This window comes from Phyllostomus discolor, chromosome 1, assembly GCF_004126475.2.
Source record: "Phyllostomus discolor isolate MPI-MPIP mPhyDis1 chromosome 1, mPhyDis1.pri.v3, whole genome shotgun sequence".
NCBI classification, from domain to species: Eukaryota; Metazoa; Chordata; class Mammalia; order Chiroptera; family Phyllostomidae; genus Phyllostomus; species Phyllostomus discolor.
In genome coordinates, this window is record NC_040903.2 from 88,618,609 (window position 1) to 88,636,301 (window position 17,693).

Sequence of the window (17,693 nt, forward strand, 5' to 3'; positions counted from 1 at the left end):
TTATATTTGATTGTAGAAACAAATACATTAGCCTATTGATAATGGTTAACTATCTTTTACTGTGAATGAGACAAATTAGGATCTTAAATTATTTAAAGTTTAATTGAAATCAGGTAAATTTATTTGAGAAAGTACCCACTTCAACAAAGTTGGTAATTCTTAACCAAGTTTGGAAATTCCTCTCATGCTACCACATAAAAACATCTTTAAAATGCACGGTATTAGTTTTTTAAGCTTAAATAGTCAGTGTGTTTGCCTTTTTGACACATTTTACTCAAAAGATATAGTATTTCTTTAGAAATAAGAAATAACTTTGCTTCTGTTCAGTCTGTTACAAAGAAAATCTCAATGAGAAGGAACCATTCTTGAGGCCTTATAATTGCAAAGAAGTTTATGTAAAGTTCATAAGATGTTGCATTTGGTCCATTAAAAAGCTAAAGATCCCCCTCTCTAGTGTTAGACTTGCAGAGTTCGAGTGATTTTTCTTTTTTCGCTTTCCCCTGGTATTTAGAACTCCAGTTAAGGGGACTCATGGGAATAGATGGGAACATCTTTAAATTATTACAGTAGATTATGGCTACGTGGCAAAAAGTTATTTGTAGATTTTCTAATTATCTGGTTAATTTAATTAGTGTTGACTACAAAAAGCTATAAGTTAGACTTTTCCCAAAGAGAAAAGTTTGAAACAAAGTAATCATATCAAAACAGTTGCCAAGTTTCCACTTTGTTTTATTCTGTGTAGATAGATGTGGTCTTAAATTGTAAGATCTGCAATGAGATTCTGAATGAGGGCGTCCAGTTTTCCAAAAGGAAAGTGCTAGAAATGTTCAGGAACTGTTACTTAGAATTCCTTAATAGTCTTAGAACATGTATGTGCTCGTGTGTCTGATTATTCATAAAGTGTTTTAAACCACCAACAAATGAGTGAATATTCTTTTATATAAGTACCTCTTTCCCTTAAGTAATTGCCTATTGGTAGCATAACCCTACCTTATGTATGGTGGATGTTTGGTATCCTGAGAACCTAGATTGTTAAATTACTTCAATGTTTAATGTTATTCCCCTAGTGGTTTCCAGTGGGGTAGGGGGTGGGGAGGGCAGTAGCAGTGTCTGGAGATATTTTTTGTTGTTATAGCTAGGGGTAAGGCTCAGGTACAGGTATCTATCTAGTGAGTAGAGGCCAGGGTTGCTGTTGAACACCCCATAGTGCACAGGACAGCCCCTACAGTAAAGGATTATCCAGCCCAAAGTGCTAGTAGTGCCGGGGTGCAGAAACCCTACTCTAGATGGAAGGAACTGTCTTTCTTTCTCTCTTGCCATATATAATGTATTTATTTTTTTTATTAAAATTTCATGAAATATACTCTTAGCAAATGGTCATTTTAGAGACTAAAATTTAGCCCCTAATGAAGTACTTGAAGTTAGCCACATATAGGGCATAAAATTATAGCATCTAGTAAACATTTGGATATAAAAGTATAATGCTGAAGTAGACCTGAAGAAATGATAGAGATTTGGTAAAATTTGGTAGATATCTAAAACATATTGCTAAGGCTGGAAGGGGGCCTTAATGGTTCTCTAATTTGATGGTGATGTGTTGATAGGCATCAGTGTTTCAGAATTACTTGAGGAGATGCCTTCCTCAAAAAAAGTTCTTAGAGGCCCGCTCTAGTCAGTGCTTTTTATAAGTGGATCTGATGACCTTACTCCTATTCCCACTCCATTTCATCTTTGAGAACCACTACTTTCTTTTACTCCTTGTGATGCAGTGTTTCAAAGATGCTTGCTTCCTGTAGGTAGCAGGCCACATAGTTAATTAGTGACTGCTGAACTTAAAAAAGCAGATCATTCTTTCCTTATTTGCTTTTTTAAAAAATCTTTTTTATTTGTTACTCTTAGAAAATCTCATTTTTGACTGGATTCAGACTTAGAGGGAGAAGGTCTCAACGAGGACAGCCTACATCTCTTGGTAATCTATTCCTGGCATTTTTTTTTTCTTTTTTGCCTCTTTCATTCTTTTATCCAAAAGCTTGGCATATTCTGTGGACTCTTCCTTATTTTTCTTAGTATGTTGTTTCTTCAGAGAAATACACCAGGATTTATGTTGTATGACACATAGAGTAACAAGATGCTAGATCTTGGATTCTTTGCCCTAGGTTTCTTACCTTTGTTTGGGGGGTTTTCTCACAGCATATTGGTGGATGTCATCTTCTTTAGAGAAATTTAAAAGTTTGTGGATTCTGCTAGCTCTTTTAGGCCCCAGGCAACAAGGCACAGCAGTGTCAATGAGACCAGGAGTGTCTTTCTCCCCCTTTTTTACAAAGACCAAGTGGGGAACACAGGTTGGCATCCACAATGCAACCCTGAACAGATTGCACTTTCTCTCTCTGGTCCTCCTTGGTCTGTAACAGGAATGCCCCTTACTCAGCAGCAGGCAGACACGGCCATGGGTCAGGACACTCTGCTTTAGGGGGAAACCTTGTTTGTCATTCCCACCACTGATTTGAACCATAGAACCTTTCCATTCTTCACCCAGAGCATCAATAGTAACTTCTGTGGCCATACACTTTTCATCAAAGGCACAAAGTTTGCGTACATTGTCCCTTTCAATGAGTTTCTGGCAACCAGTGGCTGGGAAAGAGATACTCATCTTCACCTTGAAACAGCCAATGGCCCCCGAGGCACCACAAAAGAGATAGCCCTATTGCTTTAATAGGCTTGCTTTAAAAATGTTGAAATACTGATTTTCCTATCTATGTATGTTCATTCTCCTTACATTTACAGAATGCCCCTAGGTGCCTGGCAGGCCCAGTGCTAGCAATTGAAGATATGAATACAGTTCCAGCCCTCACTGAGTAGAACAGAGACCTAATAAAACAAATAAGCAAATGCAATAAAAGCAAATCTGTAGGAATAATTAACAAATAGGAATAAAAAAAATTGAATGCAAGGGACCTAGCAATTGCTTGGATTATCTGAGACCCAAGGAGTCAAAGTGACTTGCCCAAGGTCACTAATTACATGCCAAGGTGGAGATGGAAGCAGCTCTACTCTGCCATTCCATGTTTGCAGATGTGCAGGTTGGGAACAGGAGCACCCTCTGGCTCCGGGAAAATACAAGGGTGTGTACTGGGGTAGGAGCAGGTACTGCTAAGAGAACATGACCAGCATTCCTTCCCTTCTTAAGAGGACTCAGCCATGCCTGGGTTGGTTGGTATCCCTTGGAGGTCTGAAGAGTGAAGATTTTGTGAGCTTGTTTTATCCCTTGTGTCAGGCTCTGGGCAGTCCATAGCTGCCCAAATTGTCATATGGAAAAGGGGACACATGGGAAGGTGGAAAGGGGACTGGGGCCGTGGAAGAAGAGAGGAGCACACAGAGTGCTGGTGGGAGGAGGATGGAGAAAAGACAAGCCCGTTTCCTGCCCTGAGCTTCGGGCTGCACTTGCCCACAGGCCACACTGTAAACGTGGCTTCTCTTTCTCCGCCCCCTTCCCATAGCCAACAAAACCTGTAATGCACCAAACTCTTAATATAACATTTTGAAATAGTGCATTAGATTTGGGTAATATGGCTAGCAAGTTTGATCTGTCATACTTATAAATCATAGCCTTTAAATGACCACATAGATTTGGGAAAAGGTTTCAACTATATTAAAATCTGTGGTATGATACATGAGATTTTCATATGGAAATACACTTTAATAAAACTAGATTCATTATTCATCATATGAGAAAAACACTTTTTCTTCTTTGAACCACATAGCTTTTAAGAATTCAGAAAATTTTGTTCAGGAACATACTGTGCTCTCCCCCCCGCCACTCCCTACTGATGTGTACTCTTTTTTTTTTTTTAAGGTAATTGTTGTTTGCTTTGTCTTAAGGACTAAAAGCTGTACTTCCTTCCACTTAGTTCATCATTCTTTTCAATTTTTTCCTAAATTGAAGGAGTGTTGTGGCATTGGAAATTCTCTACTTGATTGCCACAGCATAGTGGCTCCAGAATATAGCACCCAAAAGTGAAATGCTCTAGAATAATGATCTCCTTGGCCCCTAGGAGAACATGTGTTAGAGCAAAGCAGAAAGTTATTTCAATCCACAAAGAAGAGGCTGATTTTGAGGGCACATGGACATAGATGCCATGGGAAGAGGTGTCTGTCCTGATGGAGTTTAGGATGAGCACTCTGATAAGCTTTCAGCTGTCAAAACAGATAAGGTAAAATGAGGAGTTTGTCAAAAAACCATGGAACTTAACTAGGACTATAAATAACATCTCTGGTTCTCAAAGTTTGAGTACAAAACACCCATATTGGAATTGACATTTATTGGAATTCTATTGTTTATTATATGCTAGAAAGTTGGGAAATATGAAGGAACGACACAGTTCCTGCTCACAAGGATGTAAAACCTTTTAGGGAAGAGAAACTCTGATATTGGGGGCATGTATATATAAGACAATACTGTCAGTCGGTGCGGAGGAGGCGAGGGAAGTGGCGGGCCATCTGAAGACTTGTTTGATCACCTTACCCTTCATACTGCCATTGCCTCCTACACGCCATTGTGCTTGTGAGCCTGCATTCTCTGTGGGTCTGTCAGTACCTCACCTGCTACACATGTTAGATCCCATGACTGTCTGACTAATGAAGGGGTTAATTGGCGAAATGGTGTGAAGAAGAGGGGGGAGTAGGAGATGGATATGGATTGATAGAAAGTTGAGGCTGGGAGTGGAAGGGAGGTAGAGGAAATATTCCAAACCTGCACAAGGTCATACTGATGAACAGGATGTGCCGGGAAGACGGTTTGTGCTAGATTTATATAATAGTGGAATGCATGTTGCCATTTAGATCATGGGCACTAGGAAATGAGGTTCAGAGTGGATTAAACAACACCACAGCAGCAACTCTAACTTTTCCAAATGAGGAAATGGCCCCAAGAGAACTCCTGTTAGTGAAAACAAAGCAAGGAGTTGTTTTTGCCCCACACAGAAGAGCTGATTTAGTTAGTTGTCCTAAGTAACAGGATTTAGTTACTATTGTCCTAAGTAACTGAATAGACCAGTCAAGGGACAGATCTTCAGACATCCTTTGAACCAGACAGTCAAACAGTCCTTTTGCTATCTTGGGCTCTGCCTTCCTACCCATGATGACTTTATTCTCATGATTGCAAAAGGGCTGTAGTCTCTCCAAGCCTCACACGTTATAACACCAAATACCTTGGAGCTAGCCTGTGCCAAAGTCTCTTGTATCTGAATGACTCTGATCTTGTTATCTGCACATCTCAGAACCAATCACTGTATCCAGGGAGTTGGGATATGCTATTTGGCTTTGGTCACTCTGGACTCATCCCACAAACCAGTATTTACCGGCTGCTGCACCTTCTCTTTTAGAGCCTGGAGGTGGTGTTTCAAACTGCACCCCCACACCTTCACTCTCACCCTGGCCCTCTGTGTTTTCTCCCTATTTTGTTTTTCTCCAGTGCACACATTACCTTCTGACACACTATCTATTTCAGTCTTGTAGTAGATAGTCTCTCCTTGTGGGGATGCAGGTTGCAGCAGGGCACCAGTTTTTGCCTGTTTTCATCATTACTCCATCCCTTTTATTTACTGTGCATATGCTCAGTAAATGATTGTTGACATTAGTGGAATGGCAGAATGAAGAGACAGTGTCCTTACTTTCTTAAGCTGACGTTCTTGGAGGGGAGGGTGTATATTACATAAGTAAATACTAAAACACCAGATAGTGATAGTGCTGTTAAAAATAAGACACAGTAATGGGGCAGCACATGCAGGAGGAGTGGCTTAATTTGGTTGAAGCGTCCACCTTGATTGTATGGCTGCTCACAGGAGAGGCAGGGGTTACCAAAGGAGATGCCTGAGACTGCAGCAGCAGGTTGTCGAACTGGTACAGAGATAACAAAAATGATGTTCCTTCCACAGCAGGTTGTATAGCTTAATCAAATTGGCAACACCCTTTGGAAATTCCACTATTTTCAAGATTTTTGCTATCTTCTCTGAACTCTTACTGACTTCTAACTGTGTCATTCATCTCTTTAAAAACTGTAGGTCACTTTTATCTTTTGTCTTGCTGGGTACAGTATTACTAGTATAAAGTATTGGTTATCACACGTGGGTTACACATTTCTGGTGTCAGGCTAACTTCCTTCCTAAATGGTTCCCTGTACCACCCCAGAAACATGATCTTAGAGCATGCAAGCCCATTTTAGTAGTGGTCTTCAACATGGTTAGGAAGGTAATTCTCTCTCTCTCTCTCTCTCACACACACACACACACACACACACTCACAGACACACACACACTCACAATCCCAGTGTTTAATTTAGGTTATCCATGAGGGGCAGTTAACTGAACATTAATACAATACTAGGAGCTAATGTTAAACTGAATGTATAACTGGAATCAAGTGATATTTGAATGAGACAGAATCATTTTATAAGTTATATTATGTTCATAGAAGTCACAGTATGAGCTCATATTGGAAATAAGGAGAGATTTAGCATCATGAAGTGAAAGAAAAGTTTAGAAATCCTGCATATATTTATATATGCTTATATATACAAAAGAAAAAGGATGAAAAGACACCCACAAAACTGTTAATAGAGCAGGCATCGCAGAGAAGGTTTGAGGAGTTGGGAGAGTAGCGATTTTGCCCTGCACCATGGCAGATACATATTCGAAGTTTACCTAGAAACACAGATCATTTAATGGGAAAATGTAAAAAAACGTTAAGAGCATTTAAAAAAATTGACCTCAGAATTGTCTCAGTACTGAAATCATTACTGGATGTTTTGTTTCATTTTACTACTCTTGATATTATAAATGGGTATAAACATGTTTTAAAGCAGTGAGACATTATAATTACTAAAAAATTGTTTACAACCATTGACTCATTAGGAAGAAATTATCTAACTTAGAAAGGGAGCTGTATTACCTGAAGTTGCTCGTTGCAGGTATGGCTACAATGGGAGAGTAACAATGGGAAACCCCCTCTGGGGCTGACAGCAGAATAATGGAAGGTATGATTGCCCCAAATGAGAGTGATTCCACCTTAAGCCTGTCCTGTGAGGTGGCAGGGTTGGACAGTCCAGCGAATGAATAGCTTATTTAGTTTGTGGAATATTATGAAATTCTTAATGACATTATAACCACAAATATGTGGGCATATTGAAACGTCTGTGATAAGTAAAAATGCATACTAGAAAACTATAAGGCAGCGAGCCATGACTGCAGTTACATGATTAATGTATAGTCTGATACAAAAAGATGAAGGAAATATGCAAAAATGCATATTCTAGATTGGAGGTATTTTTGCTGTAATTTTAATTGATAAGTTTTTCTATATATGTCTTTATATGTATACAACACATATATATTTAGTAAAATTGGATTGGCATTAAGTTTATAATGGTGGTTTATAAAAGATAGCATTCTCAGGTCTGTTTTTTTTTTTAAATTGGAACTAGCAGGCAAGTAATAATTTTCTTTTTCTATGCACATATGAGGAGTGACAGATACTTGGTTATGACCGTCACTTTCAGGATTTCCTTCTTGCAGCTAAGTTGGGAGGAAGTACCTCGAATCAAAAAGTGGAAAGAGAAGGGGACCCAAGGCAGGCCTTTGTGGTTGTGTTTATGTGTTCTGGTGGGTTAAAGCAGTGACTCAGCCCGGATTATTGCTTTCCTCAGAACAGTGGATTATTTCTATCCTCAGAGCAGTGTGTAAACATTTTTTGGGGGGGAAAAAGCTAAAATGTTTAGACAGCTGCTTCCTTTATTTTTTTAAATATACAAATAATATTTTTACTACCTCACAGACATCATCATGCCTTTGTAACCAACATACTTTAGACTTCTGTAAACCCCTTAACTTTATTTCTGGTTTTGTTAGCGGTATTTTGATACTAATTCCTTTCTTCTTTTTTCTAAAAAAATTGTGGTCATCTATGAGTTTGTTAGACTTTAGGGTGACTGAAAATTGAGATAAGATTAATAATAAGAGTAATTAATTTTATTTTTAGTATTCCATATTGCAGCCTTACAGTTTTTTTTGGGGGGAGTAGATAGCCTTTTTTTTTTTTTTATCTCAGTAGAATAAATGGCTTTTATGTATGAACTAAGACATGTAAAAACCTAGATGATTAATGTCTTTTACCTGTGACTCTGTAACACCAAATAATCTGCTTGTGGTTTTTCAGCCTAACATGTGGCCATTTTAGTGACTTCTTACTTTAACTGATGAACATGGTAGGAGAGGTTAATTCTTTAGCTCCTTCAGACAGAGCCTGAAGTTTCTATCACCTCTTTTGTGTTGCTGGCCGTGTGAACTGTTGGCTGCACAGTGTGCTTTGCTTTCCCTGGATTCTTGAGACTCCTATTTTTATAACAGATTCTACTTTGGTTGCTGGCATGACTTCATCCTGGCAGGGCAAAGGGCTTTCTTGAAGGTGACCATCTCCTTAACCTGTTTGATTTCAACAGTCCCAGCAAGGAGGGGAAAAGGTACAAGGCAGCCTTGGCTGTGCTGTTGAAAACTGTTATCATTTGCATTTTTTGAGATTGCGTGGAACTTGTCACCAACCATTGATGAGCAAAATTAGTTTAACGTTTGTCTTTGGATAGGTTTGCTGTAAAATACATTTAGCCGTTTCCCCCACATCAATTTATACAGGGGGAGGAGAAATTAATAGACAATGAGCTACTATTATGTTTCCTTTTTGATACCACATGATCCACGTATTTTAGAAGGCAAAAAAAAATCCACATGTGCTAATTGAAGTGGTGAACACTTTCCTTGCTGTGGATGCAGAGTGATGGTGGGTCCTTTAAGCAGAAGACTGTGTGTGTGCTTGAGTAGGCAGGAGCCCGCGGCGTCTGAGCTTCATACTCTGACCCTGTAAGCTGGACTGCATATCTGACGAAAAGTGCTTTGCCACTGTTTTGATTAGAACCTTGTGTTTCCATGCTGAATATTTTCAAAACACGATCTCTGTCATGAAGAGGTCAGCATCAGTTCTTCCTAAAAACTCTAAACTCTGTTTCTTTTGGTGGTACAGTACTAGATGTATACATTAACGGGAGTATAGAAAAATGAATGTCACTTTTCAGTTGTGTTTCGATGTTTGAATATGTATATTTAAATATGTGTAAAGTAATCAAAGATGTGAAGCTGATGGCCATTCCAAAAGTTTTAAACTTTGCTAAAACAAGATAAATTAGCAAAGGTATTTCTGTTAGTAGTTATTTTTTCCCTGCTGTTGCTGGGTTTGAGAAATGAAATACAGATTTGAGAATGACCTTTTAATTTAATCTTTAAATATTAAATGTAATTTAGTAAACACAGCCTTAAAGTCCTTCTTGCCCCTTATTTTAAGAGAAAAGGTATATCAGTATTATACACACATACATTTTCCCCTGGGTACAGCCTCAAACCTGTGGGAGAAAAATATGTTTTCCACTCGGAAAAAGAAATTGCCAACGACTTTTAAAAGCCTAAAGGTTCAAGTCCCAGCTGTTGAAAACTGATCCTGGACTGCTGCAGCTAATGCGCTCTCCTTCGAGAGGGCGAACCCTGTCACAGGTGACAGCTGACCCACTTACACAGACCTTGTTGAAGTGCCAGGTTCCTTTTGTAGGTCTCCAGATTCTTCTGGCCTGTTACAACCAACTGGGGCTGCTGACGCTGAATCTCTTACACTTAAGTTTTTATGGCTTTCGTGTAACTAATCAATATTGGAGTAATGTTTAACGTGAGCTGATGACACATTTCTGACACGTAGAGAGTAGCCTGTAATAGTATTTACAGTTCCATTTCTAAGTGAAGGTAAGGTCTACAGATGCTAAGAGTTTGATTAGGGAGCTTGTTCAACTGTGTAAAGAAGTTTTTGTTTTTTAATCAGTGGTTCAACTTTTATTAAAATAGCTCCATGATTTCCATTCATAAGAAACCAAGATTTTTCTAAATAGTTCCAGGTGCAAACTTTATGATCTAACTAATTTGTGGTCCCCCTCCATGGTGTGTGCAGGTGTTTCAGAGGAGCCCCGTGTCTGAGGGAGAGCTGTGCCAAGATTGTGGCTGGCATTTGTGTTCATTTACTTTCAGATGTACTTACTGGCTTTACCACATTTTCTCCAAAGAACGTTAAGTTTTTGCTGTAGAGTTTCAATGCTGGAATTTAGGCTGTTTTTTTAAATTGATTTTTAGACAGAGGAAGGGGGAGAGAGAAAGAGAAATATGAATTTTGTTGTTCCACTTACTGATGCATTCATTGGTTGATGTAACCCACAACCTTGGTGTATTGATTGAGCTGTCATACCAACCAACTGACCTAACCCATCGGGGCTTGTTTTTTTGGGGGAGTGCAAATTATCTGAGGAAACCTTTGATGAAAGAAGGCAAGGTGTTGGGCTGTGCCCCTGGACTGCTTTTCCATTGTTCACACTGCCATTGATTCCTGGCACGATTCAGCACAGAGCCTTGGAGTGCAGGACCTCCCCTTGTTGACTTTGTGGGTCATGCTTTATGAGCTTGGGAGAAGTGTTTCCTTGAGATAGGAAGGGCCAACACCCGTATGTGTTAGAAACTATGTGAAATATGTGTGTGTATGTGTGTGTGTGTGTGTGTGTGTGTGTTATGTGTGGTGTTTGAAAGGGAAGGGAAAAGAAAATAGTCTCGGTTAATTTTTTGAAATGCGTGTCATTGTTTCAGACGATTTGGAACACTGGTTTATGTGATGTGATAGGAGCAGAGGGAAATCTTTGCTTGTTTACTCTTAAGGAGAAAAAGCCACAGAAAAATATGGGTCTGCAGTGGTATATATGCATAGGTCATAACTATTTTACTCCATTTCTTTATAGACTAGTCATAGTAGATGCAAATCAGTATTGGGAGGTCACAAACTCAAACACTGGACAGCACTTGACCTCAGGAAGGCAATTAAGTATAAGCATTGTTTAGAAATAATTCTTTAAGTCAGAATTAACATTGCACAAATATTGAATTCTGTATTTACCTGAAAGCAATGTGTAAATTCTCTGTTGGATAGGCAATTACAGATTTCAGTGTAGTTAGATGGGAGACATTGAGTATGGTGGAGCTTCAGAATCCTTGTCTGCAGTTAGTATTTAGATTGTGTTTTAGACATCTTTTTTCGGGGTGGGGGGGGCGGGGTAGAGAGAACATGCTTTTTATGAAGATGCCCTGAGAACTTGCTTTAACAAGTTTAGATCTATGGATGCATAGGTATGATATTTTTATCCACATGTTTTCAATTATGTTTGGTTACTGTTTGTTTAAAAGCTCCTGGATAAAAACATCTTCAGCTATCCAGATTTCAATCTGTACAGATGACTAATCATGCAGCAGATTTGAACATAAAGGTTCTAGTGAAAAATAAAAATTACAATAAAGAATGTATTTGCTCCCTAGTTTGAAAGTACAGAATGTTTTCTGTGCCTTTTAGATATGGGGAGCTATGACACTGAAAACAATGGTAACCATGGAGAATGTACCTTACAAAGTAAATAGAAAAAAAAGGTAGGGGTGGGGAGTGGGAAGGAGTTGGTGTAATAACAGCTTGGTGAGTAAATAAATATTTAAACTTCATGCTTGGTTACTTGTGTAATCATGAGATTTGCAGAGTTATGGTGTGTATTACAGTTTAGTTGGTATCATATTTATCTTGTTTTAAATAACCTATTACACCAACTTTAAGTGTTGTTCAGAAGCAAAAGCAAGTTACACTTTCTGGGTCTTAATTACTTCATGTGTAAAAAACAGGAAATCGAATTAGATATGTGGTAAGGTTTTTCCAAGTTCTTAAATTCCGTGATTCTGTGACCCAGGAGGAGTCTAGGTGTGATGTGTAGTAAACTTAAGTTTTGAAGTGACATTAACTCTAAGGCTTAGGACCATGAAGAGTACCCAGAGATCATTTATGGGAGACCCTTATAGGTGCAAGTATAAAACAAATAAAAAGCAAACGTATACCCATAAAACAAAGCAAGTCCTGATCCTAGCAGCTTAAGAAAAGTGGAAGTTCATTAGCGGGTCCAAGGCAGCATTATTCACTAGGACTCTCTCTGATGGTGCAAATGTTCTCTAAATCTGGGCTGTCCAGTATGGTAGCCAATAGCCATATGTGATTATTGGGTGCTTGATGTGTGGTGAGTTCAACTAAGGAATTGATTTTTTGATTTGTTTAGTTTTAGTTAGTTTAAACTTCAAAATGTAAGTATTTAAAGGAATTGTGGGAATTACAGCCCTCAGTCCTAAGCAGGGTAGGTCGGAGCCATGGTGGCCCCCGGATCCAAGGGTTGCGCCCGGGTCTTTAGAAACAGGAGTGGTGGCCTCTTTAGGGCTGCTGTTACCACGACTCGGACGCTAATGGTGCCCACCCTGTGTTTATTAGATCAAAATGACAGCTTCCCAAGAGAGACAGTCTGGTTGCCTTAGCTTGCTTGGGTCTGGTGTCTGCTCCCAAATCAGGGAGCTGTCGGTTGGGTCGAAGAATTACAGTGTACGTGTAGGAGTGCTGAGGATAGTTCTCTGGGGAGAAGGAAGTATGAGCCAGGTAGAAATCCTCAAAATTGTCTACCGCATTACTTAAAATACTTTCTCTCTTCAATCATTGACTTTCTAAGTTTAAAATACTCTTAATTTTGTTAATTCACTCATATGAGCCTATTTACCTTTTTGGTATAAATTAACGTAGTTATTCCATATGCTGATAAAACCTACTAACTCCGTATGGAAGGAAATCCTAGAACGTTACAGTTAAAGGCAACGGCAGGAGTGTTAGCCAGCACTCCCTTTTTACAGACGTGGAAACTGAAGCACAAAGTAGCTGCCATATTGGGGGTCCCAGTGCTTGCTGTCATCTGAACCTATGGTATTGACCTGTTAAATGTCAAATTAAAAACCGTACTTTAGAATTTCAGATCTTTCCTGAAAATTATTATTTTTTTTGTAAATGATAATGGTAAAAATTTGTGAGAAACCTGAGTAGTGCAAGTTTTGATTTTTAATAAGCTTTTTGTTTTGCTTTTTTGATTTTTTAATGCAACATGAAGTTTTGATTGAGAATGTAATATTTGTGTCATGTGAACTTCTAAAATCACCTCTTCTTAATACATTTCAATTGAATAATTCTTGACCCAGTTAGGTCAAAAACAAGTAGAAAGGAGAGGCACCCACACAGGATGACTGTTGCTTTTATGAAAGTTAGGGTTGAAATAGCTGTTTAAATCCCATGATAAATGTGTTCAGGGCTTCTCTGGGAACAGGTTGTCCTCTGGGTAGATCAGCCATGTTTCTGTAGTTGGGGGTGGGAGCCGTGCTTTGCTCCCTGCATCTCAGGAAGCTCAGGAACGGAAGCTTGCTAAGGTACTAAGCTCCAACATCCATTCTGTGCAATTATCCTAATAGCAGGATATGGACATCTATTGACAGTGGAATCATTTGGGGTTCAAATTAACAAATAAATCGGAGGAGGAGTGAGGTTTCGCAGAGAAGAATCTAGAGCAAGTGTGATCAGACACTGGCTCCACATGGGAGGGCAGCACTGGAAGCCCAGAGGTCAGTCAGACTGAGAGAATGTGCTGCACACTTTGCCTTTTAAAATAGAGAGTGGGGAGTCAGGGGCCTGATTTTCCCCGTGTGGATACCAGCTTGAAGCAATCATCTGGGAAGGGCTCTGGACACATACCTCTTAGACTGAACTCTGCAACTGAGTTTGGGTGAGGTCTGTCCATGACATTCCTCCCATCTTAATCTTCACTCTTCTGGTTTTCACAGAGCGGAGAGAAAGAAAAACTGCTCTCACCATCTGGCTGGGGCTTTGCCAGCAGATGGGTGTGGAGTTAGGGTCAGGGTTAGTGGTCAGACTTTCAGAAACACCCGCCTTCTAAGTAGGTTTTAGCAGTTAAGCCAGAGAAAATCATTTTTTGGTAGTGGGATTATCTCTGCTCATACAGAATAACTGCTGATCACTTTTAAGCTTGTAGTAGATGAGAAGACAAAAATACATTCTTGTTGTCTGGACTAAACTCTTCCCAGGAAATGACATGGGTTCGAGGGCTATCAGAATTAGATATTAATTTTTGTAGGTATGAAAAAATCTCACATAGATGTATTTACAGGCTAAGATCTAATCAAATGCACATTTTTCTCTTCTTGCTTCCCTTAACCTGCTCTGTCATTTGTTACATGGCAAACTAGTGCAGGAAGGGAAACTCTTCATAACTGGCAAACCTGCATCTGTTACATTAAGTGGAACATTTTCACTGAGAAGATTATTATTTTATTATATAAAATAAAATGAGGTTATGGAAGTTCTTCCAACACAGAAAACATGCTCCCAGTGCAAGGCCTTTGAACTTGCTCTTCCCCTGTCTGCCACACTTTTCTCCCAGACACACACCTGGTTTGTGTCCCCACCTCCTTAAGTCTTTGCTCAAATATCACCACTTTCAACCCAACTACTTTCTCTTCTTAATCTTCTCTTTGTTGCTTATGTGACTTACTGTGTATTTGTCTGTTTACTGTGTTTCATTTCAAGAATAAGGGCAGCTATATTTGTCTGTTTTATTCCCAGGTCCCATAACAGTGCTTAATCTATAGTAGGTGCTCAATTAATATTCATGTTGTGAACAACTACATGAACTCTATTACCGTGATGATGCTATAGTTTAATTCAGTTCTGGGAATGGAAAATCTGAAAGAGCTGAAATTAGTTTCACCTCTGAAACTTAACTTTAGATAACATACGTGTTTGGGAGAGACAGCAGCCTCTTATTCTTAAAGGAAAATTTCCATTGTGTCTTTTTCTTCTGCAGCTGTCTCTGAGCAAATTGCTCATCCAAGCTTCTTCTTGGAATGAATTTCTCCTCCTCTGAACTTCACTTGGCTCTCTCCTCCTCCAGCTTGGCTTCTGTTCATCCAGCTTAGTTCTGCTTCCTGACCTCACAGAGCTCGCCCTTTTTATAGTAAAAAGCCTGTGGTGATGTCATTGGCCCAGCTGGTTTCAATCAAGTTTCAAACGGAGCACAGTTGAAGCTGGTTTATGACTCTGCAAGTTATCTTTTGCTGGGCCAGACTAATTCAGACACAAAACAAGCTATATGCTAACTCTTTAGCAATCATCACACCCAAGTCACAGGAATGCGTTTTCTCACTCCTTACTAAATGAGGATTCTCCGTAGTTCATACAAAGGCAACATTGGCATCTGATGGTCTTCAGTGCACTGGCCCTCCCTCTGCCTGCCCCTCCAGGCCCTCCTAACATACTGGTGCCCCTACTTTATTCTGCTCTCTAAATGTCATTCCTCATACCCTTAATCAGACTACCCCAAACTCACTTCCCACTTCCTTCTTACTCATCCCTCCCTCCCTCTACTCCTGGAGCACATTTTTTTTTTTCTTTTTGGTCTTGCCATCTATAAAAGGAAATTGAATTGTGTGTTTAGTAGCCAGGCTTTCTTTGTTTTTAATTGACTTGAATTCTAGGTGCAATCATTACTATTAATCTTGGATTCCATACAACAATTTTGTTTTGAATTTAGAACATTGAACGCATTTTTTTAGTGAGAAGGTGCTTGGCTTGAGATTATTTTATTTAAGAAGATTGTTCAGCTCCTAAGTCTGATGCAAGACATTTTAATTGCATTTTTTTGTTTGAAAAAATGCTCTATTGGGAAACCACTCATTTTTCATAAAACAAACCTCTCATATTTAGAAACAGTCCTGCATAGAATATAGTATGCTATGAAAAATAATGGATGTAGAATTTTTATAGTCAGAGCTCTGGAAGTTTTGGTAGCCAGTAGCATGAAAGGTCTAGGTGTTCACAGGGGTGGTTGTTTAAAGAGAAAGTAGGAGATATGTAATGTGAATGGGTAGAGGGAGGGGGTGCTTATGACCGTGGTGACTGCATAATTTATCATCTGTATCAGGATGCTTTGAAGATTAAAGTGCTGCAGGCAAAAACTAGCACTGCTTTACGCAAATCCTGCTTACGACATTGGTAACGCAAGTCAGAAATGTATGTAGGCCTGATTGGCTTTCAGGTTCTCAGGACTTGATGAAGCTGCTATCCCACTTCCATTGTGTCCGTGATCTGTTGTTTTACATGTATATACACACACATACATGTGTGTGTGAGAGTGAGCAAGAGACTCAGAAAGCACACAGTTCAAGGGCCCTGAGGTCAGTGCAGAAAGGTCCTTTTCTGAGCAGGCATTATTTCTAAACTACAGCAGATGGGAGCGTGGTGAAGGGAGTTCTGTGAAGGACATGAGGTTTCTCATTGGACAGCTAATGGAACTAATTCTGAGCACTAGCAAGAGGCAAAATTTGGAGTCATGAGGTAATAGCAGAGGGGTGATGAATGAGAGAGATTATAAAGAAAATAATTTGAAAAATATATAAAGATGCTTACCTCATTACAAGCTTTTAGTGCTTTTTATTTTTTTCACATTTTTATTGTTGTTCAAGTACAGGTGTGTCTATTTCTCCCCCACCACTAGCTTTTTAAAATTGTATAAGATAAAATAAATACAGTTTTAAATTTATTTCAAAACGTTGAATTTTAATGTCATAGATAAAGAAACTGTTCTTAATTTTGCAGTAATGGTTTTTACTTAATTCATTTTTTGTTTGCTGCCATGTAAGAATTAAAAAGTGAACCTCTCTCCATATTTAAAAATACATTTTTGTGTATTGGCAGGTTCAGATTGTGACTTGGTAAGAATATCTGTTTGATTTAGGCTTTAAGAGAAATCAGGATGGTTCCTAGAAAGATTGGGAAGAGGAATTTACAGGACTGTAATATAGTTACATCTTAGTGTTATGACTGATTGCTTCTGTTTTCATGGACATTTCTTTTAAGGAGAACATTGTATGTCATTGACATAGACAGAATTTTGAACACTCAAATCATTGTGTAGTAGGAATTGGAAACCTGCTTGTAGCTAACTAGTGACTTGCCCATAAATAGATACTTAATAAATATTGTTGACTGAATTTGCTTTAGAGTTGTCATTGGAAAAAGATGAAGCCAGTGCACATTTATGAATAATCCATTTAAGTTTTGGTGTGCTTTACTTTTAAGGCTGTGTACATCTCCTCTATAGGGGTGGTGGCTGATTTTTTGGTCTAACAGAAGTGTGCATGTGTGAAATGAATCTGCTCCCGACTTTATCCTAGATAACAGATGTACTACTGAGGAGACAAGAACAACTAGAAACTCATGCATATTTAGTTACCTAAATATTCATAACTAAATGCAAGGGAAAGAGGGAGGCCTATTAAATTAGATAATTTTTAAAAATTAGGTGTGTGTTAGTTTTGTTATTTAAAAAACTCTCTGCTTTTTGGTATTTACCAAAATGAGTTGGAAACTTATGTCCCTGTGAAACCTGGCATCTGAATATTTATAGCAGCTTTATTCATAGTTGCCAAAACATGGAAGCCAACAAGATGTCCTTCCGTGAGTGAATGGACAAAGTGGTACATCCAGATAATGGAATAGTATTCAAAGAGTTAAAAAGAGAGGAGCTATCAAGCTACGAGAGAAGTGGAGAAAGCTTAAATGCTTATTGATAAGTGAAATAAATCAATCTGAAAAGGTTACATGTTGTATGATTCCAACTATATGACTGTGGGAAAGATGAAACCAGAGTGCTA

At 38.8% G+C, this 17,693-nt stretch overlaps 1 protein-coding gene and 1 pseudogene across 2 annotated transcripts in view; one reads left to right on the plus strand and one right to left on the minus strand.

The window, feature by feature from the left end:
• Window positions 1-17,693, plus strand: part of PPP3CA (protein phosphatase 3 catalytic subunit alpha) — a 312,840-nt gene that overhangs the window by 47,503 nt on the left and 247,644 nt on the right. The gene's annotated exons all lie outside the window — the stretch shown is intronic.
• LOC114492342 lies at window positions 1,127-3,042 on the minus strand (annotated as a pseudogene).